Source organism: Anguilla anguilla, chromosome 6 (genome assembly GCF_013347855.1).
Source record: "Anguilla anguilla isolate fAngAng1 chromosome 6, fAngAng1.pri, whole genome shotgun sequence".
Classification (NCBI taxonomy): Eukaryota; Metazoa; Chordata; class Actinopteri; order Anguilliformes; family Anguillidae; genus Anguilla; species Anguilla anguilla.
The window spans coordinates 8,050,696-8,078,264 of NC_049206.1; the positions used below are offsets into that span (position 1 = coordinate 8,050,696).

At 43.5% G+C, this 27,569-nt stretch overlaps 1 long non-coding RNA gene across 1 annotated transcript; it reads right to left on the reverse strand.

Annotated features, from left to right (window-relative positions):
- Positions 1–5,387: 5,387 nt before the first annotated feature.
- On the reverse strand, positions 5,388–25,381 carry LOC118230506. Its single transcript, XR_004765858.1, has 3 exons — positions 25,314–25,381; positions 12,047–12,098; positions 5,388–5,743 (listed from the first exon to the last, which is right to left on the reverse strand). It is a non-coding gene; the product is annotated as an uncharacterized LOC118230506 (long non-coding RNA).
- Between the last annotated feature and the right edge of the window lie 2,188 nt (positions 25,382–27,569).

The window sequence follows — 27,569 nt, forward strand, 5'->3', positions numbered from 1 at the left end:
TCCGGAGTCAAAGAGCTGGCTACTGGGTGGGGGGGGTGGGGGTGGGAGGGGGGGCATCCCATGAGGCTCTCCAGTAACCGCTCCCCATGTCAGCAGAAAACATTTACGAATCATGGGCTGCACTGCTGGTTCAGCCAATATGGCTGCCGTAGCACTGGTCTACAGTATCAACACTAATTCCTTCAGAGAGTCTGAAGTTGAAAACATTCTCGGAGTGAAAGGCTGCGGGCATTCTCTGAACAGAACAGCTGTCAGCTTCGCCACCGGCACTTCTAGACTTGGAGGAAAAATGTATTACAAACACAACTGTAGGACATTTCTGTGCTTCCTACCACTATATTTAAAAATACATTTTTAAAGTATCAAGGGTGTTTCCTAAAGACAATATGCTGTTGAATCAGCCAAAGTAAGTCCATTAACTTATAGTTGTGTAGTCTGTGTTTGGTACCTCAGATGAAACCACTTTATATTAAAAATATCTATTAACTTCTAGGAAGTCCAGAAACTGTACAAGTAATTCCCTGCTTTAACTGGAATTTGCATATGAAGTAGCAATCGGCCACAGCTTATCTTCCGCTTGTTGCAGGTTTCGGTTTTTTTCCCTCCATTTTGAGGTCGATTTTGGTTACGTGTGGCGCTCGCTGATTGGACTAAACTCGTTAGTCAGAATCTGTTTCATCTGTGGCTGGCCCAAATGGTATTTAAGCAAGTCTGGCACCTCAGTTGGAGGTGAAATGCTGTGAATGTTGAAACACACATTACCAGGCTCATTGGCAAGCAGCCAGAAGCCTACATTTTTGTGGTTTCACTGCTTTGGTTTGGTCACAATATTTTGATGCTCTCTGACTTTTTTTATCAGTTTTTTTATAGATTTTAAAGTTTGTTTATTTTAGGGGCAAATGCAGTCGGCATCCATCGCGGGTGACATTTAGGACCCTTTTAACACTTGCTATGTGACTCTGTTGGCACTCCACAGGAGCTTTTCAGAACCTTTTTGAAATCCCTTTAGTTTTGGATTTGATGTTGAACTAAGTGACCTTTTTTTTTTTTTTAGCTTGCCGTGGGTTGAGCAACTAATATGTATGTTTATTTCTTTTGAGGAGTGTAACGCACCCAATAACCCTAGGTGCCCACCCTTTAACTTTTCTGTTTGCTGATTCGTTTGGAAACTGAAATGATTAGTTGACTGGCTTTTTTTGGTGGAGTTAAGTTTAAGGGGGGATTTAAGTTTAAAGTTTTATTGAAAATTCCAGCTAAGACCCGCTGGGATTCTAAGAGAGTTTAACATGGTGTTTTCGACACTTCTAGCAAGCCTCCAGCTAGTCTGTGGCTGATCAAAGCTGGTCCCTAGCTGGACAAATTAAAGCTTTGGTTAAGCTGGTGGTCAGACTGGTGGACTTGCTGACTGTACAGGCTGGTCAGCTGGCAAGCAGCCAGTTGACCAGCTAGAACTGTTCAAAAACCCAGTTTAAACCAGCTTTACCAGCTTTGGGCTGGTTTAAGCAGGAATTTTTCAGCAGGGATGAAATGTGTATGTATTTGTTTTTCTCTATTCACGCAGTCGCAAGACGCGCGCGCAGCGAGCATTTGGGTTCCGTTCCCAGGTGTGATCCAGCTCTTTTGTCTGAGAGCCCTCAACGCGCTTACGCTGCACTAATCGCCGACGTGGCCGCGCGAAAAAGGCCAGAAGCGAAGTGTCTGGGGAGAGCACGTAATCGCATTAAGCCCTCCATTAAGCCCGAGACCGCCGCTCCCGCGCCGCGCTCCGCTGATCAAGTACGCGCCGTTCCGAATTCACCTCTGACACCCGTCCGTTTAGCAGGGACCCGTCGCCGGTTTCCTCCCGAAGTCATTGGGAGTCCTTTTGAAAGCCGGCGCTGAGAGCCCAAATGCTCCCCGCCCCCCCCCCCCGCCCCCGCCTCGCCCCACCCGTGCGGCGGAGAGAGCCTGTTTTCCATCAACGTCTGAATATTTTTTCTGGGTCGCCGTCGAACGAAGAGCTCGTGGGTAAACCCGGGGCTGCGGAATCCAGATGGGCCCGGCCTTCCTTCGAGCGCGCGTTCCTCTCGCTGTCCAATCCCCGACTGCGGAAATGCAGAACACTGGGTAGATGGGTCCGATAAGCCCCCCGCGCTCCAATGCTTCGACTTCCCAAAAAAAAAAAAACGGGCCTCTCCTCTCCGGGGTGGGTGAACCACACTCGACGTCCTCCCATGCTAATCGCTACCAGGTTTTAGCGTTCTCATTTTGGGACCGGTCTGAGGCACATGTGTGCTCTGATGTGTTTTTGGCTGTACCAGTGCTTTATCTGCATATTAAAAAGAGAAAAAAAATACCAAGCATGAGCCGTTCAATGCAAAACATTATTCGAAACCTACAAGCAAACTTGGAATGCGCACAAAGTTTGTGAGGCGTTTTTTTTTTTTCTTTTAAATGCAAAGCTGGACGATTTGCTATTCAGGTGTGGTGGTGAATGCGATGCTACACTGAGTGGTATTGATCTCACATTGAGTGCCCCTGTACTAGCACGGCAAGAAGACAGGTTGGCCCCCTCGCAGTGCATTTGTCCCGTTTTTTGGGGTACCGGGATGTACATCACGACCAAAGCCCCTTAAAACCCTCGTTCCGCACGTGTGGCAGAGAGAACCCCGAAAGCCGTTTTCATTTCCTGTGGGGTGGATCTCCCACTTCAATAAAGACATCGCAAATTGCACCTTCTCGATCCGCTCGTGAGTCGGGAAACGTGACCTTCGCCCTCGGATCGCATGACAGATGAACGCGGTGGGCTCGGAGGCGCAGGACGTTGAAACACCAGGCACTCCATGTTGACTTTTCCAGTCTCAGGAGACACTGAGCCGCGGAATAACCTAGCCTACCGTAAAATTAATGTTGTCGTTTCAGAAGCTCTGGAAATGTAATTAGTTCGTTTCTGCATACGATTTTTTTTTAAAATCGTTTCGTAGTTGTCTTGGCAGAGACGTACGGGACACGTACGGACTAACATTAATTTAGTAAAAATAAACCTATAAACCTATATATTCCTGGAGGAGGCGATGTGTAGAAATGTGTAGAAATTCAAGGCGCAGAGCACTTTCACGGTTCATTTTAAACGGATTAAACTGTGTTTATAATGTGAGTCAAATATTACCACCATACGGACCTACCGGTTTATTACAGTGTAGTATAATAATGGCGCTCTGCGTCAAACATACAGCAGTTTGTAATTGGTGGGCGAGTCCAGGTTCAAACAGGATCTTGGGTTTGAGGCAAACAAGACAGGACTGTAAAAAAAATACGCAAGGGATAAAATGAGTAATGTCCATCAAATTAACTGTTACACACCCAATGTGTGCTTAACATACCCTAAATTGATAGGTGTGTCCAGACATAAAAGTTCTGTACAGTACCTCGCTCAGTTATCATACCCTTGAAGGCAGAGGAGGGAACTTTCTCTCTCTCTCACACACACACACACACACACACACACACACACACACGCGCACACAGCCTGCCCTTGATAACCCTCTGCTGCATCAAACGAAGATCAGAAAGACGATATCTTCACCGCTGCCGCTGCGCAATTCAGTTCCAAAGTTCTGTCCCGCTTCCAGCGAACGGCCGTCGAGTTGCTCAACGGGGAAATCTCACAGCTTCGCCCATTCAAAGGAAGAGTTTGGCCGGCGGTCTCGTTACTCGGAAACAAAGGGCGGATTGTCATCGCCTCCTCTCCCTCTTCTCTTTAAGCACAAACGGCTGGCGGGATGAGGGCACGGTCGCATGCGACGGGTCCCGTGAGGATCTTGAAGTTTTGCCTCGCCGCAGCGCATCCAGTCCCTGGAGATTCGAAAGACCTTGAGCTGGTCGTGCGCGTTACTGTGACTCCCCTGCGTTTGGCAAACGCTTGAAAATGGCCGCTGATGTGATGTTCGAGACGTGTAGCGAGCGTCATGTGTAACACGCAGCACCACGGTAGACTATACTATGAAGATGTTAAATTTTGTGAATTTAAGGTCAACTGAACTGTATATCTTTGATTTTTTGAATTTGTTACGGCTTACAACATGCAAATGCAAACCTTTTGTCAGAAATGTGACCCCCCAGTATACTGCTGTTTCAATGGGACAATGAATTTGTGCATATTGTGTGTGTGTGTTGTTGTTTTTATATTCAACAAGACCATATAGGCAAAAAGATATAAAATACAAAAAATGAACAACAAATGGAAAACAAGAACCAAATTTACACTGCTTTAGTCACTCCTCATTTTCTAAAAATTTCAGATGGCTCAGTTTGACCCAAACTGAACACACTGGTTGCTACTATCATGGCTGGAAACACCTGAGGCTCCTCAATCTCATTTCTGAATCAATCCTAAAATTTCCTTAAATTATTTATTGCCATATAATGGCATGGTGACGGATAATATGTCTTCAGGAGGTATAGCTGGATCTCTGACTCCAAAAACAAAAGTAAGAAAATCTACAGATTTCATACAGAGCAGGTTCTGTCTCATACAAATATCTGACATATCTGGCAGTAGAGTTCTTAAAAATATTTTACAAATGAAAAGCATTTAGATCACATGGTACTGGACGCATCAGGATGATGTACTAATATTGCATGTACTGGGGTACGGATAAATGCCATGTTAAATATAAATTGATTGTTCCTCGCTGGTAATGCATTTGGAAAAACTCTGCTCCGATAATCTGCTTAGAAGACAAATGACAAGAGCAGTGCTCCACCAAGAATTCTTCAGGTGACAAGCCACTCCTTCAGTGGTGTGGGTATCCCTGGGCAACGTGATGGGTCACTGCTGATTGGATGGCTTGGGCTGATTCGCTCGTCTCTAGGGGCAGAACTCCGGTTCCTGCTGAACTGAGCCAGTGCTCATTACATCAACTGTTATCAGCTCAGTAGGCACAGGAGGTTGAACCCAATCCTGATGATCCTGCCCCCCGCCACAGGGGGGCGCTTCAGAGTGGATGGAGTGGACAGCTGCAACACAGGCTTCAATCCTTCACCCAGGAGTTTTGATGGGTGAGGCTAAACTTAGGCACTCACTTTAATGCACAAATGTTGAATTTTAAGACCTATGAAACACACACACACACACGTGAGCATGCGCACACACACACACACACACACACGCATACTAACTTAATCATATACAAATACAATCTCACATGCACACTCAATAACACCAAGCAAAGGCTGATATGAGTGCCATCAAAATTTCCCAAATAAACAAATGCATCATTCTAAATACATTGAGATGCCTTGTGTCACAGCAGATGTGTAAATAATCACAGTAGAGCAATATGCAGTACTTTAAAGATTTATTGGTATGAAGGAAAATGGGAACATTGATCATCATTTCTCAAATTACACATCTTTCTTCAACCATGTTCTTGGGAACAGAAATGGCTGAACACGGTGAATTATTTTTTTAAATAAACTAAATGAAATCCGTACAATTCATTTATTTAACTTTGGCGTAATTGTTTATGGCAGCTCTTTATTTGAAGGACAAAAGAGTAGCTTTTTTCCAAATAATATTGTGAAAAAACTGGGAATGAAATGATTGATGTAAAATGGCTACATGGCCAGGTAACTCATGATGGATGACAACACATTAACCCTGGAAAAGGTTGAAAGTCACAGAAAGACATTACCTGATATGATTTCAATCTTCCGATGCCGTCTCAGGATGGATTCACCTCTGTGTGCCGGCTATGCATATCTGCAGTGTGAGAAGATGGAGAAGACTAAACAAATACAGGTTTTATGTGAGGACACTGAACAAATTAGCTAGACGGGGTGCAGATGTGCTTCTTGAATAACTGCCAAATCCAATAGTGCTATAACGCCTAAAGAGATCCTGATTAAATGTTTTCCATAATCCAAATGATAGTGTTGACACTTCACAAGTTTGCAATAATAAAATAAAAAATGTCACCTCATTTTTTCTAAGGATTATTTTCATCCTTAGGCCACTGTGAATGACAATACCAAACAGTCTGACAAGACAAAATTTATATTGCTCTGTTTTGGAAATGTCCTTTCATCTGCATATATGCAGATTAAATGTTGTAAGTAATATTTTCATTTCAGTATGTGCAGATGCTGTGATTCTAACGCAACCAAGGATTTTTGTATTTTTGATATTTGCGCAGAATGTCCAAGGTCCCAAGGTATAACGCCATTTTGAACAGAGGTGGAGTTTTTTTGTGACCACTGGGCATCCTGATAGAACCTTTCATGTGGTGGCAGTATGAATGCCACCCAAATTATCCAGCCCCTCTGGGCAGGGGTGGGGGAAGGGGTGGGTTTGAATTGGGGGGGGGGGGGCACTTAACGCATCCTCTACCATTCACCACCACGACTACCCCTCTGTCGTTTGTTGCCGTGGCCACACCCCTCTGCCAGTCATCGCCATGGCCACCCCTCCGCTGTCGCAACCCCTCTGCCGTCGCCAAGCAAGTGCTTCTGAGGAGCGGAACTTAGCCACTGTGAACACGGACATTCCCAGATCTGTTCACGGAGCAAGCCAAGTCCTGCACCTCAGGAAACTCTGGCGCCAAGTCATCCGATCCAGATGTCGTCCTCCTCCTCCTCCTCCTCCTCCTCTTCCTCCTCACTTGTAGGCCACCCATGTCTGTGTGGTTGCCTTTCCAAAGAAGCCCAGGAGCTTACAGATATAGGTCTGTGTTGAGTTACACGCAGTCACTAGGAGAACGCAAGTTGGCAAAGACGAATTGGGACGTCGAAACCCACCCCCACGTGCTCGTCCCGATTCAAGATTGAGGGGTTTTGTTGAGAGAGGGGTTTAGTGGCCCTCTTAGGAGAGAGAGTGGAGCGCCTACGAAAGAAGAAAACATGTGCACAGGGGTGTTTGGTAGCCAGAGAGAACGGAGGGAATACTGGGCTAATCAATTCCACTAAAGCACTCAATGGGCACTTTTATGCGCAACTATAATATTTTTACGAGTCAGATAAATTACCCCCCATTCATACTTTGTCCTTTAAACTTTCTGTAAGGTTTTTTTTTTTCTTTCTTCTTGCTGTTGCCGCTTAATTGTGAATTTACAATAGGCATAAGGAATGATAACTATAACCTTGTGTGTATAATGAAGATGTTGAACATATGGAACATAAAATTCAAGTAATGATTTGGATAATATGAACTGATTGGCACCAATTTCAACACAAAACACGTGTATTTTTACAATCATACCTGAAGTATAATAGCAGATTTTTTGTTGTTAATGGCACAGCTCTTTATAGGCTGCAATTTTACAATTACACCACAAAATTGAATGGGTATAAAAAGCTCTCAAACGATTTTTTTTTAAAATTTGACCAATAAGCTAAAAGCACAATGTGCATGTGCAATTGTAAACACAACACAAACTTGGCTTTTTTGAATGCAAACAAATGCGAATACAAAACAAATACGAAATCCTCTTGGTCACTGGCCTTTCCTACTGCGAAGCTGACAGGAAGAAAGGCTGAAAAATCTGAAATTTGACCTTGGCTTGCACAAAATGAAAGCATATAGAGGTTCTGCTCTGTCCAAAGCAGCACAGAAATTAGGCGAATACATCACGGGGTACAGGGTCACACACAGATACCTGTGCAACAAAAAAAAATTCTGATTAAACCAGGATAAGCACTACTCTCATGCTTTTTCCCTGTTCTTTCGAGGTGGGGTTAATGGCTTTTTCAGGGGGGACGAGGACCATCTTAAGAGGAACCAGCCGTGTGTGAGATAGGAGGCTGGAGACAGCATCCAAAAACACACTTTGATTTATGGTCACGGCTCTGCTGTATATTTCTCAGCCTACGGAGGAGGCCGGTTTCAGGACAGTCTTAAGGCCTCGCGCATAATATTTACGATTACCCGGGTCTGATAACGTTAAATGGGAGAAGACTTCGAAAACCAAATGTCAAGCTGACGTTCAGTCCTGGCACCAGGAAATCCTGCCGTTGAAAAAGGCACAAAATTCAAACAGGACGGAGGACGGAGTTCCCCCCCAACACCCATGCGGGCCGGCTTCCTATTTCTGACACATTTCATTGTGCGTCTCTGAATTTTAGATATATAAAAACCGAAGTTTTTCTTTTTTTCACCCGGTCTGTTATCAGTCCCCTTGTGAAAACAGTATTGTTCTCTTTGGAAGGAACAATCACACAGCAGAAACTCTCTAGCATGCTGGGCTCCAGCCAGTGGTTTCTTTCACCTCAATACAAAACAGGAAGTATCTCAACACAGAGAAAATATGCCAAACTAAATACTTAAGTGCACACCAGTCATCCATTATGAAGTCGATCTCCACAAAATATGGAACAGCTCTGCGGGCCCTTCTGAGTGGACTCAGTCTTGTCGTTCGCCCACTCTTCTGGCTACACTAAATAGCTATAGTCATCTTCGTTGTTAAGAGCAAGTGCTTGAGGAAGAAGAAGCTAAGTATTCTTATATCATGATAAGCAGTGACTAAATACACAAAACAAAAAGTCCCCGTTTCCTACACGCAAGCAGCTAGCCTACCATCGCGCCAGGGTGGAAACTCGAATTGTGAGAGGCTGTGACACATAAAGGAAATGTTTTTCTTTTGTTTTTTCAAAACAGAAACGGGATTCTGCCTCAAGTCAGCGAGCCACTGAAAAAGAGAAAAGAGAAACGCCTGACCACCAATTACAGTTAGTCGCCGTGAGTATCTTCCCCAAACAGAAGGTCTCATGAATTACTTTCTCGTCAGTTCCCTCTTGCTGGATGAACTTGAGTAGGATAAGTCTACGATCAGTCCAGTCTAAGTTTGGTGTGTAAGCCCTTGACTAGGATTTTAAGTTTGTACGCATGACAGGGTGAGGAAAGTTGGGTGGTGATGAGTGGTCAAGGCACCTAAGTTTGGCTGCAGTTTGGGTGGCGGGGGGTAGGTGGGTTGGGGCTGTGGATTGCAGCTGGTTGGAAATCCCTGGCAATGTGATTTAATGACATAAACCCAAATCACTCTGCCAGGAATCCCTCCAGCTGCCCCATAGAGAGAGGGAGAGAGCGAGGGATGGAAGGAGAAATGTGAACTGGTAGAAGTGAGAGCGACATGAATACATTTGGTAATTGTCTGAATTTGAGCACACACAGGTGCACACTCCTTGATGGATGGAATAGGGTGTATGACTATCAGTGTTCCATTCATAATTCATAATTCATAATTCATGACTGCCCCACAATCTCCTCGCTGGTACTTGGTCTCCATGAATAGGCCTGATCCACAAAACAAACAAGTCTTTTTGCCACAATTTTATCATCAAAGTATTGAATCATAGCACTGCGTGATTCATCATCAGTCATGTTTCCAGGGTAGATTGCATCATTAGGTTGTAGTTTGCATTGAACTGCTTTTTAAAAAAAAAAAAAACTATTGGTCACTGATAAATGGGACAGAACTTCCTCAAAGCTTTGCCAAGGCTGCAGCTAAAGGGTTAAACTCTGCACCTTGGAACATTCCTAGCACCATCATTAGCACACATCCCCCCCTGCCACCAAGTCCAAGGTAATTAAAAGAAGCTGATGAGAGACAGACAGCTATTGAGGGAGTGGTGTGCTGGCAACCATTCACAGCCGATCAATCAAATTTATTAGCTGTGGAAGATGCAAGCTCAAGTCTCAATTGCGTTCTGACAGGCCCCCGCAATAAACTCTAGGAAGGGCGTCAGTCTGTGTCTCATGCAAATGGCCGCCCTTTCTCCAGTTCCCCTTTGTCGCCCTTAGACCTGCGAACCGAAAGTGAACAAAGCAGAGGCCGAAAGCCTCGCACTGTAAACAATGAGGAGGACAATGCGAGGGGTTACGAACGAAGATGTGAAGATCCAGGGCGACCTGTATCGCGAAGCAGGGTTACTGGGTCGGCTGGATAACTGCGCTGAGTAAGATCCAGAGCCCTCCCGAATCTGGAACGTGGACTAAAGTAAGAAGCTCTGTTCTGGGTTTTACTCAGCGCAGTTATCCAGCTAACTCAATAATCTTGCCTCGTGATGCAGGCTCAGAAGTGCTATGTTTGATAAAGATTCATGCGCGTATTAAAATAAGTAAATAAGTAAATAAATAAATAAATAAATAAATAAATAAATAAATAAATAAATAAATAAACTCCCACATTTGGTATGGACATCATTTAAATTTATTTAATATTTAGTCAGTCCAAATAATTAAAAATGGCTCAGAGTTACCGCTATGGTCTAAAAGTGTTTGTTTTTATTTTTTCATAACTCTGGATTTAATTCATTCAACGTTTTCTTGGACCAACCAAATTGCAGCACCGTGTCAGGGTTCGTGAGTTAATGATCTTATACTCAGCTTAATGAGCTTATTTGCGGAAATGTAAAAAAAAACAAAATATTTTTCAAAAAGCTGCCTTTCGCCCGCGAGCTGATATCGAACGGCAGCGCTGCCCTCGCTGATCTCGTCTTCATTAAAACGGCCGCGGAGCGCCAGCGTTTTAATGAAGCGCTCAGGCCCCACAGGGCAGGCAGGAAGTCGCAGATATGCGTCTGAACAGGTGGCTCTATTAGAGCAGCCACTGCAGCGGCATGACCCCCGCGCACCTGGGAGTCCGCCTCCAGATGAAAGGCGGCCGGCCAGCGGCGGGGGCGCGCGTGACTTTGGGAAGGGGGGCGGGGTCGCGTCTCGACTGGGGCGGACATTTTGTCGCTGCGCCTGGGACGCCGGCGGACTCTGGAGTGCCACCGGGAGCCATATTGAGGTGAGTCGTCGCACCTGGGGACACCCTGCTCTGCCCAAAGTTGAAGGGGTGATGTGAAGGCGCATTGCCTTGTAATGCGGGTAAGGCACAGTCGATATACAGAAAGATATTTCATTTTCTGACAGTTATGTGATAAAAAACAGCCTGCTCTTGCTCGCAGTGTAAAATAGCATTACAGCACATGTTGCTAACTGCAAGCAATTTTTCACTGTATTCATTCACAAACATAATGATGCAAATGGAAAATAGCATGACAAGCTGCACAGCTGACCCCTGCTCTTTTGCTGCATAAGTTTTATATCTCTAGTTTCGAAAATGTGTGCGTCACCAAAATGCATTGCGTCACACTAAAAGTACACCACAGACCATAGACCATATCGGCAATGCAAAAAAAAATAAACAAATAAATCCATTCAAATTGGACCTTGCAAAACCTTTTTTCTATATTTGCTGCGAGGTTCCATGGAAAGCGTGAAGTGCTAATCTTTGTGCCCTCCACTGTGGAGTGTTTAATGATCAGTCATATATAAAACCAAATTCAAATGAACATCCACTATGAAAAGCTATGCAAAGTACCGCAATGTCGAACAATGTGAATGAGCATCTCCAAAGTAAATGACAGTTCTTATTTTTTATCATTTATTTTGAAATTACGTTTTCACTTTGGATTGGAGATTTTTTTAATTTTGGTACTTATCAGCCTCTGTATTTCTTTGGCTGAAAGTCTAAATATGCGTATAACCTTATTATGATCACAATATCATCACAAGCTTGCTGTTATTAATGATTATAATGGGTCAGAAGGGTTAATGTACTGTAGTTCTGAGAGCAGGCATTATATAGATGGAGTAGCACTTTCACTATGCTCTTACAGGACAGGGATTATCCTCATCAAATGGAAACACAAGCATAGCCCTTTACTTTATTAAGGTCTTTGGGTGTTCAGACATGTACTAGGATCTTTGTGTTTCAGAACTTCTTGAATGGTGAAACATCATAAGTATTATTATTATATTCCCAAAGGATCCTGACCTGTCCTTTTTGAGTGGAAAATTGCAAACTTTGTGCGCTGTTGTGAAAGTCAAAATTTGTTCACAGTGCACATAATCATTAGTGTGTAACATAAAATGAATTATTTTTCACATACCTCAGCCTTTTGCGCTTTGAGTTAGGAGCTAGGGATACAATTTCAAAGGCCTTAGAGGTCCTTGACTTCTCGTCTGTATGGGAAGCAATCAATTATACGACAAAAAACTCTCATTATTTGTAGGTAAACTCACCAGAGACCAGCGCCAATCAAGCAACCAAGTCCTCCCAAATGGCTGAAATGTCCTAAACAAAGAGGAGATATTTTTTTAATTTCACTCATTTGCCAGAGTTGAAGTCAATAGACAATACCATAGATACAAATGCCCATATGACTCGGACAACAGGAATTTGTATTAAATTCATGCAACAGCACAATCAATGTGTGTACAACCTGAAGGCACATTCTTGGTTTCACAGAGGTGCTAAATTTAGAGTCTGTATATTTATAAGCAAACCAGAATAATAATGGTCTACGTGTTCCCCTTTTATGACCCATTGTAAAAAACCCAATGTATCCCAGAGTGAAACGCTTTGAAGTCTGAGGTGGCCACTTGACTTGTTGTGTTGTGAAGTGTTTACATACTCAACACAAAGGGTGGCATTCAAGAAAGGTAGGCCCCTTATACACATAACCAAACTGCTAAAACTGACAGGGTCATGTGATTGGGTATGACAGAAGGGAAAACGAGGACCTAGTTACATATGAGCAGGACGGAAAACATTTCTTAGCCAGAAAGCTATACTAAGACACAATGTTGTTGTACTGTAAATAAGCCTAAGACTTTGACCTATTTTTCACGATACCAGGACTTTTAAAAATTTCCAAGTTGGAACCAAACGGTTACTTTCCAGATGTAGAACCCAGCAGCCAATAAGGGCCTTTCTAAATATTTATGCCCTTTCAGTCAATATGGCTCAGCAGGAAATAAGCAAGCAGAATCCAGTATAAACAATCGTCCTGTGTAGTCAACGCTATACAGTATGGTTTTAACTTTGGCTATCAGAGCGGCCTTTTTATAGCCCTCCGGTATCCCAGAAGCACTGCATATTTTTATAAAAGGGCAGGAAATGCGAAACAGAGGGGGGAGGGGGGTGACAAAAGGCGAAGGCAGTAGAAAAGGCTAAAGTGTGAGGTACGCCAGAGCGCTGCTCAAATGCTCGGTTCCTCTCAAGCTGTGCAAATCATATCCATACAGAGCACTGTCAGCACAGCTACGGCTGTGTCTCCTTAACCCTTGAAAGTGTGACATCACAAACACGTGATCAGAATGTTCATAACTGAACGTTCTAATGCTGATGTAACAATCACTCCTGGTAATTGAAACCAACGGAATTATAGAACACTGACTTGGAATTCTGAAAAAAAAAAATAATTCCAAAAAAACGGCCTCTTCAAAGGGCTAAATGAAAGAAGTGAAAAGGCAAGAACTCCATTTGTGCTGAAGTCAGTCGTGTCTCTCAACACCTCTGCTGACACCTGCTTCGGCTGACCTCAGAGCAAGAGGTCAGGGGACAAATGGGCGCAGGAAGCAGCTCAAAGTCCTCCGACATGAGGCCCTCCCCTAAAGCTGGCCTGAAAGGAGAGGGGTGTCGGGGCAACATCGGAGAAACAGAAAACAGGTGGCCAACACAAGGCAGCCGGACTGTTTCACTCCACAAGCCTGACATTTTAATACGCGTAATTATAGATATCCAGCTCATGAGTTTGACAGGACTGAAAACAGCACGTAATTGTAATAGCAACCGTCAAATAACAAATACTGATTGCTTATACTTATGTTTTCAAATATAATAAAGACCTAAATGCTCCTACGGTGACATAAACAATTATGCGCAATCAGCGAATCTGAAATAATACTAATAATGGGCTAGGCCTGACGTAGTCATTTAAAATGAAATTCACTTTAACAAAAATCTATTTTTCACAGTCTACGAAGTATTTTATTTTGACAAACACAATATGCACGCAATATACTGTCCACAAGACCAAGAAAAGAAGTACTATTTGGCCATATGAAGAAAACAGCTCTATTTATGCATTATAAGTGATTAAAATGTTTTTGTTGTTGTTTTTTTTGAATGCCGTCTGGGGCTGACAGATGGAAACGCGGGCCTGCTCACTGCACAGACTGACGATCCGCTTCCTGAACTCCGCCTCGCAATTAGCATTTAGCAGCCAGGTCGCGGAGCCCTTTGAATTCCTGCCTTTCAATGTAGCGTTACGCGCCCTTTCCTCCCCCCCCCCCCCCCCGGAGTGATGGAGCGCTCGGGGGGGGGGCTCGCCGAGGCGCTCCACCGCTGCTGATTGACTCCGCCATCACGGGGAACGTTCGGCCAAACTGCCGCAATTAACCCCCGCCCTCCCCGGCAGACCCCTGCCGCGCGCCCCCCTCCCCCCCCCTCCCCCCCCCCCTCCCGACACCTGCGCCCTGGAAAACGGCGGGAGCTTCGCTTTAGCGGAGTCTGAGGTCAGGGACGACGCGCGCCCCCCCCCCCCCCCCCGCTCCCCGCTGACACACTAATGGCCGGCGGGGGGGAAGGGGGCCAAGCGCACGCACACCTTGCTGCCCTCTGGGATATCGGATCCCCCACCTTACCTCGTCCTTTGTGTTCTGCGGCTCTGGGTCCCTCGGCAAATTCACCTGACATCACCGCGGAAACCGCACACCTGCTGGACGGCGGCCAGGGCGTTGGGCGCCAGAGCCACAGAGCGATGGCAGGACGCGGTGTTCCTCCCCACTGGGGCGTTTCTCATTCCCTTTTTTTGGGGGGGGTCACCTCGCTGGTGTCCAGCAAGTGCGCCGTTTCCGTGGCGATGTCAGACGAATCGCACTCGAGGGACGCCACTTCGATGCCACTCTCGATCGTCACAGTGCTTCCTCATTCGCTGCCAGAACCAACGTTCTAATCACCAAGGTTGGAGCACATGGGATGCTAACGAATTCTAATGGTAAACGGTAAACGGACTGCATTTATATAGCGCTTTTATCCAAAGCGCTTTACAATTGTTGCCTCTCATTCGCCAGAGCAGTTAGGGGTTAGGGGTTAGGTGTCTTGCACAAGGACACTTCGACATGCCCAGGGAGGGGTTTGAACCGGCAACCCTCCGACTGCCAGACAATCGGTCTTACCTCCTGAGCAATGTCGCTATGTCGCCCCCTAATGTGACACCCAGTCACACGGGAGCCTTTCAAACCGCAGCCTTATCTTAGAGGGTGGTTTGGCAAAAAGGGGGTTAGCCGCAAATGTGCTTTAGGCAGGGAGCCTACGCTACTCGTGGCAGGTGGTGAGTTACGGCAGGCTAGACCCTCCAGTAAAGCCATTATCAGTACTGACAGAGACCATTCAGCACTCTCCGACAGGCGATTCATCTGGCAGGCTGCGAGGACGTCGGCGATGAAATTTGCTCGGAGGAAGGACGGCCGCTTTCACGTCTCTCGCAGTCGGGCTACGGCGGGGTGCCAAACTCCGGTCCCGGAGCGCGGCGGTTTCTGCTGCTTTTCCGCCGTGTTTTTCGGCAGGAGTAATTGGCTGAGGAGTCCACACACCTTTTTTCTCAAGGCCTTAATTGGCTACAGATGGAAAGGAAACCACAAATACCTGGAGACACCGCAGCCCTCCAGGACTGGAGTTTGACACCCCTGGGCTAGACTGTAGACCTGAATTTGTGGCCTGTGCCATATTTTTGCTGAGCAATTACCATGCAATATATCCTAAAAAAAACCAAACCATACAACATTAATTTCTTACCAATGCAATTTCAATTCAAAGGCTATATATATAATGATTTATGAGATGCAGTCCAACTAAAAATAAATTAATGTGCTATTTCAGAAATAATTGTGGTATAGTTTTCTAAAGAAGCCAAAATCAGTCACAAAAATGTGTCCATACAAGCCCGCATATTTGCAACAAATGTTTCCTGTGTGAATATTTATTTGCGAACAGCCGTAATTCAAATTTATACTGGTTCTTTAACACAAAGGGTATTCACACCTCCTATGCAGGGCCTACCGCAGTTAAAGAGCTTTGTCACACTGCCTACACCCTTCTTCAACACTTCAGCACTGTTTCAACGCTGTGCGAGTGTGCAGATTTTGATGTATTCACACCGCAAGCCAACTTGGACGGAGTCACTCCAGACGTATTTCCTGAAATCTGTGCGTCCCGACCGCAGCAGCCTATGTGATCTCCATGCCGGGAAACGCAGTTCAGGGTGGAAACTGTCATGAAACTGGAGAGTAGCTGAGACTAAGGATTTAGTATTAAACCTGACTGATATTACAGGGCAAAAGCCCAGAATAGCACCGTATATGAAAGGCCTCTCATTTGTTCCGTATTATTAAAGAGTGAGTCTCCCAGACATGTAATGAGCACAAAAAAAAAGTATTACGCTTGCATACAATTCAAAGTTAATGTAGAGCTTCGGTGAAAGTAATAATAGTGTCCTCCATTGTTCACTCTTCACTCCTCTGTCTGCTTTCATGATGGCTGCCATTAGCGAGTTTCGAACTGCCGGAGCATGTTCAAAATGGCTATCAGGGCTTATTCATTCAGCGCTGCTGCGTGCCCTAGTCTGGCTCGCTGCGGATTGGACAGGCCTGGCGTCAATCAAACTTCGCCGGGCGGTTGTTTACTTCTCGTTAGGGGTTTATGCCAGCGCGCTCTCCCCCTCCCTCGTCTCCCACCCCGAACCCCTCCCCCCCCCCCCTCCCCGAAAGATCATAAACAGTTTCCACAGATTTAGTCATCATGGCTAGACGGCTGGAGCACGTGCGTTTCGTCTGGGCCCCAGATCTGGGAGGAAAAGACCCTGCCAGGAAGGACAAAGGACCTGTGGTGCATTCTGGGGGAGCGCCGGGGCGGGCTCACCGAGCACCAGAGCGCAGATAAAGCCGAAAAATTTTGGCCGGGAGCTTGAGGGAGGGCCGAAGGGACGAAGGAGGCAGGGCGGCCATGATGGCGACGCTGATAATCGCGGCTCTGAGGCAGGGAACAGGGCACAACTCACAAAAAAAAAACAAAAAAAAGGCACAAGCATGTGCTACAGATCAGAGCAACCGACCGACTGGCCAACATTTCCTCTTTAATACGCATACATGGAGGCGCTTTTAGGGAACCAGTTTCTCCATCAAAATACATTCCAGCAGTGGGAAAAAAACGCCTTGTCGCAAAAAACTGCCATGCTAGACCAGAGTACTCAAACAATACAAAGGCAAGGCTCTGTACTTTGATTTTTCTTCCCCCTAAGGATGGATTTTACTGCAGAAAATGTTCTCTTTTATTATTATTTATTTCTGGCTACAATTGCCAGTGTTGTTATTATTCTGGAAATAATCAGGGCAGCCTTTCTGCAGCCATCCAGCTGAAATTACATGTTCTGGTCGAAAGTATTGTGCTCATAAATAAATACTTTCCTCATAAAACAAATGACTAAAGGAAACTAGCAGACGAAATTATTCATTAATCGGTTGGTGGGCTACTGCTACTTAACATAAACACAAATCAAATTGATCCTGTCCAGCGAATGCAACTCAGCACTTCCAAAATGGACTTCATTCATAAGGTTTCCAAATTTCGCAGTGTTTGTTTTACTGTATTCATTTTGGCATACATTTTGATATGGTTTTCTACTTATGCTGTGCTTGAAGGAGAGGTGGTGAAAGTCCTCACTGAATTCAGTCCTGATCTGAGCAGTGTATTCATACAGTAGCTAGACCACAAAAATGGAATTTCATCAATGCAACATTATTATTGCATTATATATTTCTCTATTCAGGGTTTCTCCAGTGATTACAGGTATTTTGGTTGTTTCCTTTAGTTGTTTTTAAGGGGCCTGAATTGTTTTTGCATGACCTCCCGAACTTGCTGAGAAGGCACATGAAAAAATAATTAAATTGAGGTTGCCGACAAGCGCCAAATTGTTTCCACGGAAACTCCTCAGCCACCAAATGTCTCGCAGGCCCCTTGCCGGAGGACATCAATCAGGGAGCAAAATAAGCCTTACAGTTTATTTACTATACGACACTGGACCAAGAAAAATACTGCAGACCTGAACTACCTCGAGGACAAAACAGCGACTTGAGTAAAACCCTGCTCACGCCAACTTAAGATCTGAAGCAAGTTCAGACCCTCAAAACACAAAACCAGGGGAAACGATCCAAATTTATGTCACTTGCGAGGATTACAGCAAAAATACCTGCCAGTGGAGAGATATATATTTTTGGCCAAGTATTTCCAGTTGAACAATTTACTTTGTCCAATATATTTGTCATTTATCAGAAAAAAAAATGAAATTGTTAGTGCTTCTGAACATTATGAAGGGAAGGGAGGAGAATATTCCTGTGAAAAAAAAATGCCGTGATGTCATTGAAATATCAAAGACAGACATCGCGATCGGGAGTTTGATTACGTGGTGGAAGTTATCAGATCAGAGAATAGAACATTACGCACTGAATCAATCCACCCAATTCTTTCACGCACAACAAGGAGACACCAATGTCTTGGGCATTGGACAGTCCCGAAAAAAAAATGCTCAAAGGACGAGACAAGATCTCACCCACATAAGAACGCGTGCAAAGGGAAAAGGAACGATTTGGAACCTTACGCCATCTTAGGACCGCGCTCGAAAACAACGTCCGCTTTCTCGCTACGGAAACGGAACGGCTGCTTTAAGTCCTCGCGGCACGAGCGCGTACGACAGGCTCAGTGGCGTCGTAGTGGGGGGGAAAAGTGGGACTGACTACCCAGGGCCCGAATGGGGGGAGGGCCGTTTTCCTCGAAAAGCCTGGAATGATGCGTGAGAGACATGGCTCAAGAGAGGAAGGGGGCCCACAGACACTGCTTGTGTATAGGGCCCAGAATTTTGTGCTACACCCCTGCATCCAGGCTCAGTGGCGGCGTTCAGACCAGCGCTAGGGCCACGGCTTTCCCACGCATAAGAGAAGGTGGCCGGCATTCGAGCGGTTTTATTAGGCCTGGAAGAATGCAATAAAATGCTTTTCTCTGAATGCACCCATCTGTTGGACTTTAGAGAACTTCCTGTAAACAAGACTCGGAGAACAAACCCCACACACCAGGTCCCTGCCATAATTGCCCTTTTATCTCTCCCCCTCTCTCTCTCTCTCTCTCTCTCTCTCTCTGTCTGTCTGTTTCTCTCTCACTCTCTCTCTTTCTGTCTGTCTCTCTCTCACTCTCTCTCTTTCTCTCTCTGTCTCTCTCTCCCGCTCTCTCACTCCCTCCCTCTCTTTCTTTCTCTCTCTCTCTCTCCCTCCCTCCCTCCCTCTCTCTCTCTCCCTCCGTCCGTCCCTTTCTCTCTCTCTCTCTCTCTCTCTCTCTCTCTCTCTGTCTGTCCCTCTCTCTGTCTCTCTCTTTCTCTGCTATTTGTGTGCATCAGAGAGTAAATCTATTAAATGAACCATTTCCAAAACCGTGGTTCTGTTTATATTACAGGTCCATCAATAATATAAACACATAACAAAATCACTGAAGTAATAATAGTATTTCATTAACTCAATCACTTTTACAATTCAAAAATAAAAATATAAATAATGGGCAAAGATCTCGTCAAAAGGCTAAATCCGACTAAATATATTTATGCTGATGTGTTGAAGCAGCCTAGACTACTCATTCTTTAAGCCATTCGACTGCCATGACAGAGTGAGCTGCCAGCTACTTGCAGACTTATCCTCCATCATCTTCTCCCATTTCAGAAACTTTTAAAGTAACTGCCACTCATAAGCACACTATTGCTACATACTTCAACTATCATTGTTATACCATTATTATTATTATTATTATTATTATTATTATTATTATTATTATTATTATTATTATCATCATCATCACAAAAAAATATTTGTGAACAGTATTTGACAGGTTTTGGAGTTGTATTATACATTTTGTCAGCTGGGTTTTTTCTTAACTGAATGCCACTTGCTCAGTCTCCCATGTTAGCAGTCTGCACCCACAAAATGAATGGAGGAAGTAGATCATTTTCAGACAGAATGGTACCATCATTATCTATGGTGGAAAGTGCATTTCTCTCCAGAACAAAAACAACCAATCGTATTTTTCTTATCTTAGTTGAAAAATGCTAGGTGGTTGTGCTGATAACACCCCTTCTTTTTTTTAGAGTTAATGAAGGACCAGCACGGCTTTGAAAAGAAATAATGCTAAGAACACACAGCCCATCACTGCTACAGGCAATTAGTGCAATTTAATGCTTCTGCTTTTGGGGAGAGGGGTGAAGCATGGGGGGGAGGTGTGTGTGTGTGGGGGGGGGGGGGATGCACCATCGCTGCCCACACGCAAACATCGCAGTGCCCTGCCCTCTTACGCTCGGCTCTTTTCAGAGGAAGCGGCCCTAAAACTGCTTTGTTTTTTGTTTTTTTGATCTCGCTTCTAAAAACCCGACGCTGCTTTTGTTTTGATTGCGGAAGGCAAATTATGGCACCCGGGCCAAAGCTCTTTCGCCGTGAAGAGCGGAGAGGAAGGGGCCCGCTGTCTGGGCGCGCGGCCCTCGAAAGGCCGCTGAGCACTTCTATCCTCGCGCCTGAATCTCTGTGTCATTAACAGCACGCACTCCACGCAATTAACAAGCTTATACGCAATTTTCTCCGGAGAGTTGTTGCTGCCTGTCTATTCAGACCAGCCCTGTTTTCCATTAGTTTATTTTTAGCCGTGTTATCTCTCCAACTGATAATTTTTTTTTTTTGCCTGGAAAAACAACTGTACAACAAAAAGGTTAAATAAAAAAGTATCGCATCTCACAAATAATTAAGTCCAGAGTTTTGTGAATATTTTAAGATATATAATAACTTAATATTGACTTTATGGCAACAGAGCATTTTAAAATGAAGCAAGGTTCTGTGAATGATGTGGAGAAAAACATCCATAAATTATCTTACTGAGTGAAACACTAGAACGGCATTCAATATTTACTAAATGAAAATAAGTGCTGTGCTGTGAAGTATTACTGTATAGGAGAAATGGAATCACCCCAGGGGGGCGAACATATGGTGGCCTTGGTCAAATGCATTGTGGGAAATAATGCACTTGTACATACAATGGCGGGTATACTACGGAGCAGACTGCCCGTTAATGACAAGCTCGTGGTAGTTTCTTTGGGAGAGCAGGGCATTGGTGGTTTCTAAAGCTGCCATTTTGTCTCATTTACCTCCTCCTTTTCGTAGACTGCCACATATGGAAACAGTATTCTTTAAAACGGGGAAAGATTTAGCCAAACACGTAAATACGATCAGGTAAAAACAGACTGATGAATTGCTGCGCCTACAGGTAATATATGAGTTATGATATATACGTATCATTTTAAATATATGTTTCAGCTATTTTTAAAAGCCCTGTTTATATTTAATATTTTGTTCATGTGGCTTTGGTTGCACTGTCCCACAAGTAGAGAACTCCAAGGTATTGTAGCCTGTGTTTGTGAAGAAGAAAAAAACTGCATATACAGTTTTGAGTCAGGAAAAGTTCAGGGAAAAATTTGAATCCAGGCCTTAATCATCAATCATTTTCCCACCTTTGACAAACATGGAGTGTGGTTATGAAATTTATTCAAAACGAAGATTAATTCCGACCCACCCTTGATATTTTCCAGTGCCAGCACACAAGACTAATTCCCATTGGAACTGAATTTGGTAGGGAGAGTTGATTGAAGTTTTCATAAGCAAATTTTTAAAATAATGGAATTACAGACTTTTAAATGGACATTTTATCATAAAGAAAAATAAAAGCAGTCCTTAGCTGTCAGTAGTATTTCTGAAGTCCATCACAGAAGTCACGCTTATGCCTGTCCTCATGTAACCCCTTTCTCTCCAGCAGTACTAAAAGGAATGTCAAAAAAGCCCATTTTGCATGGAAAGGCTTTCATAAATGTGCTTCATATATTTCTCAACTATTTGACGTGGTATTTTTGTTGTCAGACATCTGCAGCCTTCCAGATGTTTCATGAAATAAAATAAAAAAATAAAAAAGGTTTACATTGCATTCAAATGTAAAGCAAATTTAACCTGAACAGCAAATTATTCCAACTGTTCATCACATGACTGACCTGTAAATTCAGTATTAAAAAAAAAACAAAAAAAAAAAACAACATGCTTACATTTTCGGTTTTTTCCTGCCTGGCTGTCTGATATTTAGTTATACTGAGAAAACAAAACTGCTCCAAAAAGATACAGTAATTTATTTTAAAAGAAAATCCTGATTTGTAGGATATTTTGCTGAAGTTCATTATATAGTCTCATGTTCGTAAGATGACCTGTTCTAAATATTACCTTTCCCGTATATTCAACTTGCATTACTTATTCATGGCTAACACAATGCATATTTGAATTAATAATTCATTTACGATTTTAAAAAAGTTTGCAAAGCTGTTCCTTTGGTTACATTGACCTCCTGCTTGGTCATCCTTGGTACCTTGCTCACCAAGGGCAATTTGCCTACAGCACTGCTTTTAGTGTTTAAAAATAAATTTTAAAAAAGTATAAAGAGAAAGCACTTTGCCGCCCAGCTGAGACAGGGAGGCCCTAATTTGACATTTGGCATTTTAGAAATGAACTCAAAGTGCTTCAAGCCTATGGGACGGGACGGCGGGGGCGACTCTAGAAAAAAAAAGCCACTTGTTTGTGTCCCGGCCGGTATTTACAAGTCTCTGTGCAGAATTCCGGAGGAAACGTTTTCGCAGACTGTGTGCCAATGAGCCGTCGGCTTGGGCCTTTGTTGCATCAGTCAGACACAGCTAACCGTTCTAATGGCAATTTTTTAAAGATGTAATATTTTTACATTACATTACATTACAGGCATTTAGCAGACGCTCTTATCCAGAGCGACTTACACAACTTTTACATAGCATTTTACATTGTATCCATTTATACAGCTGGATATATACTGAAGCAATGCAGGTTAAGTACCTTGCTCAAGGGTACAACGGCAGTGTCTTTACCCGGGAATCGAACCTGCGGCCTTTCGGTTACAAACCCAGTTCCTTACCCACTGTGCTACACTCCGTCCATTTTAGGTTTTTATTTTCACAGTGGTTTAACCCTTCAGATATGCAAGGCTGTTTTATTAGTTTTTTGTTTTTTTCTTCTTCTTAAGAAATGCGACAAAACGGGCCAACTCACAAACATTAACAGGTCTCTGAAAACTGTCGAACGTGCCTTACGCATCACGCGGCCCTCGGTGCGTTTGTGTTGGCCTGAAACACATTTAGGCTTTAGCAGAGGAGGTTTTTGATTTACATTGGACATCGCAGCATGCACACACAAGTTTGCACAAGGCTGTACGCTCTGTGGTGGAGACCCAGCCCGCACTCTACCTGACAAGGTTAGGTGTGTGTGCTCCCTTTTATTCCCCCCCCCCTCCCTTAGAAAAATACCTGGAGCATTTCAAAGAGATTTAGTACACCGTGTGAAGCATTCCAGAGCTTCGAGGTGGAAGCCAGTTGGCCACCCTTACACGGAGGGCCCTGGTGTTGTCATAATCATTTCTGTGATGTCAGGTGGAAAAGACTGCTTACTTCCTCTCCCCCTGGCCAGTATCCGATGGGTCTCCAGAGAGAGGAGACCGGGCAGACACGTGGCCTCAGTTTATTACTGTTTTTTTTTTTTTTTGAAGAACAATGGAACCATGATTTCTGAATGTTCATGATTTCAATTGCCCACTCCCCCCCCCCCCCCCCCCCCCCCCCCCCCCCGCCCCCCCCATCTCCCATTGTTGCTTGTTGCTCTCATTTCGAAGAGGAGAAAAGTTAAGACATTTATTTTCGGGATTTTCACTCAAGTGTAAGCACATTTGATCAAATCCCAACCACGTGCACGCCCTTCGCCTAGATGTAGTCTAATGTTTAGATTGAGACAAATAATCCTCCAGCTTCTGAGACTGAAAATGGCAGGCCGTAAATATCCAGTGATGCCAATCCAAAATGGGAGTCTACTTCCTCTGTTTGCCCACTCGCCCGTTCGTGTGAATTAAATTAACCAAAAACGAAAACCAGTGACGCAGAATGCACACTCCTAATATGGACAAAAAAGGCAGCAATGCAATATTTCACACCAAAACCATTTGCTGGGAATGGCAGGATATTATTTTTGAAATTAGCTCCTCTTAAGGTCAAAACTGTAAGCTAGAGTGTACTACCCACTAAGGTGACTCATTTCATTGTCTTTCAGAGATATTCGGGGGAAAGAAAACATTTCTCGAAAATACATAAAGGCCAAACATTTTTAAGTTGCAATTAACAGGACTTGGATCCCACAGGGAGTTATTTTGTTATTATTGCCAGAGTGTTTACATTGAAACTTGATGAATGGAAAGTGGTCAAGGACGTTAATAGGTCTACACTGAGAGAAATCGCTCAAGGTCAACAATCATTAATCCAAAATAACACTGGGACTGAGTGGTTAAAACAAAATGAACACACCACAGAAAACACATGCCTCATACAGCAAAAAATTGCCATATTTGAAAATGTATATTTTAAAACTAAAATGGAATTGGCCTGTAGGCTTCCCCGATATCAGTCATAAACATTTTGCGCTACACACGACAAAATGATTTTCACATTGAATGATGACTTCTGTTGTGTTCATTTCTATCATTTTCAACTTAGATGTAATGAAAGCCAATATATAAATCGAAAATGTTAATGCCAATAGAGGAAAAATATAGAATGCAACATCATTCTACACACTCTCACACACACACACACACACACACACGCACACGCATACGCACACACACACACAATTTAAGTATTTGAGTACCTTAAGAAAAATTCACTTTAAAAGTGCCATTGAAAGGACAATCCTACACACGTTTGGCAAAAAAAAAACCCATCACATTCAGGTGTTTCCCCAGCAGAATATCATAAGATATTCCGCTTAATATTTTGCTAAATATCCATGTGTAATAAATGGATGAACACACAATGCAAGCGGCTTTGAAAGTGAAAGCAAAACTGCCTAAAATGTGTTACTAAAACTGCTTTGCGCTTTGAATAAGCCTTAAGGTATCTATTAGTCTGACTCTCTGGAGCCCAAAACAAGCTATCACCCAACCAACTGCAGCCAATTTGTACATTTCAAACAAATCAGAAATTTAAAAGGAAGAATTTTGCACACATGCCGATCTTGTTCAACTATTCAAATTAAAGTCACATTTTGCCCAAGTGGAGGATTGTTTGTTGTTTTTCATTCAAACCACACAGAGAGCAATCTCTTAAATACATGTGAGTTGAGACCAGAACACAACTTAAATCATCCAAGGGGCAAAGCTGTAACTCCAGCCATTTTCGGTGGTTGTGTAGCTTTTGTCCAAATAACACGAAAGTGTCACCAGGCTATTAGCGCTCACAAAAATGCCCTTTTAACTTAACCACGTGTTGCTGTGTTATCAAATCTAAAACAATTAGGCAATGATAAGAGTGTTCTTACTCACATATAAGTAGCCTTTTACCTCATGACTGTTTAAAAAAAAAAAAAAAAAAAAAAAATTAAAGTAAAAAATGAAAATGAACAGAAAAAAAGTATGCCACGTTGTGTCAAACAATCCCACAGGAGCCTGACGGACAGGAAGAAACGAGGAGAATCTCCATGTCTCCCGTTCCTGCAGCGTGACCTTAAGCCTCGGCTCGCCGTCTAGACTGTTCCTCCTCTATCTCGAGTCAGGAACTGAGTCGAAGGCGTACACATCATTCACAGAACTTTGTCTTTCAAAAAACCACACCCAGACCAGTACTGAGAGCTGAGAGGAGGGGAAACGCTGCCTTTTCCTTAAATAACACCAGAGGAGGAGGGGGGAGGAGGGTGGGTGGGGGGGGGGGGCGGGGGGGGGGAGGGCGTAGACTTGTAGTTTTCTGCTCGCTTTTCCCCTCCGAATAACCGGAGAAGTAGGTTCCAGTCTGAAAACTAAATTAAATGCGTGCCAAGCTTTGCCGTTCTTTAAAGAAGTTACACTGTGAATGCAATGCAGTGGTGGATTCACAAAAAAAAAAAACTGTTCAGGACTGACTTTTCTGTAGGAAACACTGAATTTGAGTCTTGTGTGTATTACCAGTCATTTGTGTTTGTGTGTGTGTGTGTTTGTGTGTGTTTGTGTATTTGTTCATAAATAGTATATATGTTTTATACTTATATTTAAATATGTGTTTGTATCTATTGGTTTATATTTTGACTCACGTTTTTATGAGCATATATATATATATATATATATATATATAAACACATATATATGTGTGTGTGTGTGTGTGTGTGTGTGTGTGTGTGTGTGGGTATGTGCATACACGTGTGTGCTGAAGAATGGGGAGGGCATTCGGCATTAACCTCAGTACTTTACATCCTTACATTGAAAGCAAACAGCTGTTGTAAATTTCTTTTGAGTGGAGCTGGCCAGTCCCCATTAAAGAAGCTGTTGGCACAAAATGGAAATATCCCTCATTCAGGCCAAAGAGCTGATCCTCACACAGGTGCTCATCCTCGTTTGCCCTTCCTTTTTTCGTGTAGAAGTCACAAGCTGTTATTTTAGCACGATTGTTTGACGTATAACGATGCTCCTGTGTACTGAGTAAATGGATCTCCATTCACAGACCCCGTTTTCCGCTACAAAACATTTTTACTTTATCGTTTAATCTATTCGGGCTTCGTTTGACCACAAAAGGCAAAAGGCTTTCGGCTGATACACAAGTAAGAAACCCACACATGCTCAGTCAATAAAGGTCACCGAGTATGTGAGCCAGCCTAACTAAAATAAAGGAAGAAAAACATCAGTGGTGCCCATTTACCTACCAGTCACAGCTGCGCTACTTTAATACCCCACCCCACCCTTTTAAAATTTCCCTTTTTCCGCCATTTTAACTGACACAACCTTGTCAGTCGGACATTTTGCTTTTGTGCAGCTTTTGAAGCGAATTAGCTATGAGACATTTACAGTACAAAAGACTGGATGTGTATTTTCAGTATAAGTAAACCAACAAAAAAAGGACATGCAAAGTTATTACATGGTGCTATCATCATGAAATTCTACCCAAGCATCAAAAAAAAAAAAAAAATACGCAGACAAGCCTGAGATCCTTTTCTTGGGGAAGAAGCGCTGATCTTTTTATCTTAATTTTGCTGTGAAACCCAAGGGGTGGGCTTTTGACAGGCCTAATACGTGGGCCTCCGCTGTTTAAAAAATGTACCATTGTTTGTCTGCCGGCTTCTATTTACAGCATAACAATTTGGGTTGCTAGGAAACAGTCGACGGCTATATCAGATTATACCAATCAGCATTTGCTATTGGTCATTAGTTGTGTAGCTCAATACTTGCATCCCCAGCTACACACACACACTCATACACATATACACACACAGAAACAGCACTAATGGCAGTGACTCATCTTCATATTTACTTAAACAGGGCTTGGCAACTTTTGCATTAAATTCTGTCCTCTTTTTTTCTTTTTTTAATTCAGCAGACCACCCATTTTTAACCCACAGCATTAATCACCACAGCAACGTTCAGAATATGTTGAAAAAGAATATGACACATGCTCATAGATGAGAAAATGCATAATTTAAGAAATCAGGGACGGGAAACGAAGTACCTTTTTTTCCAGTTGTAGGACGTTATAATTTTTTTTGGCTCATCTCGCCAGCCAGATCACCGGATTCTAGACTCTGACATGTCAGAGTGAAAGCTTAGTAACTCAGTTCA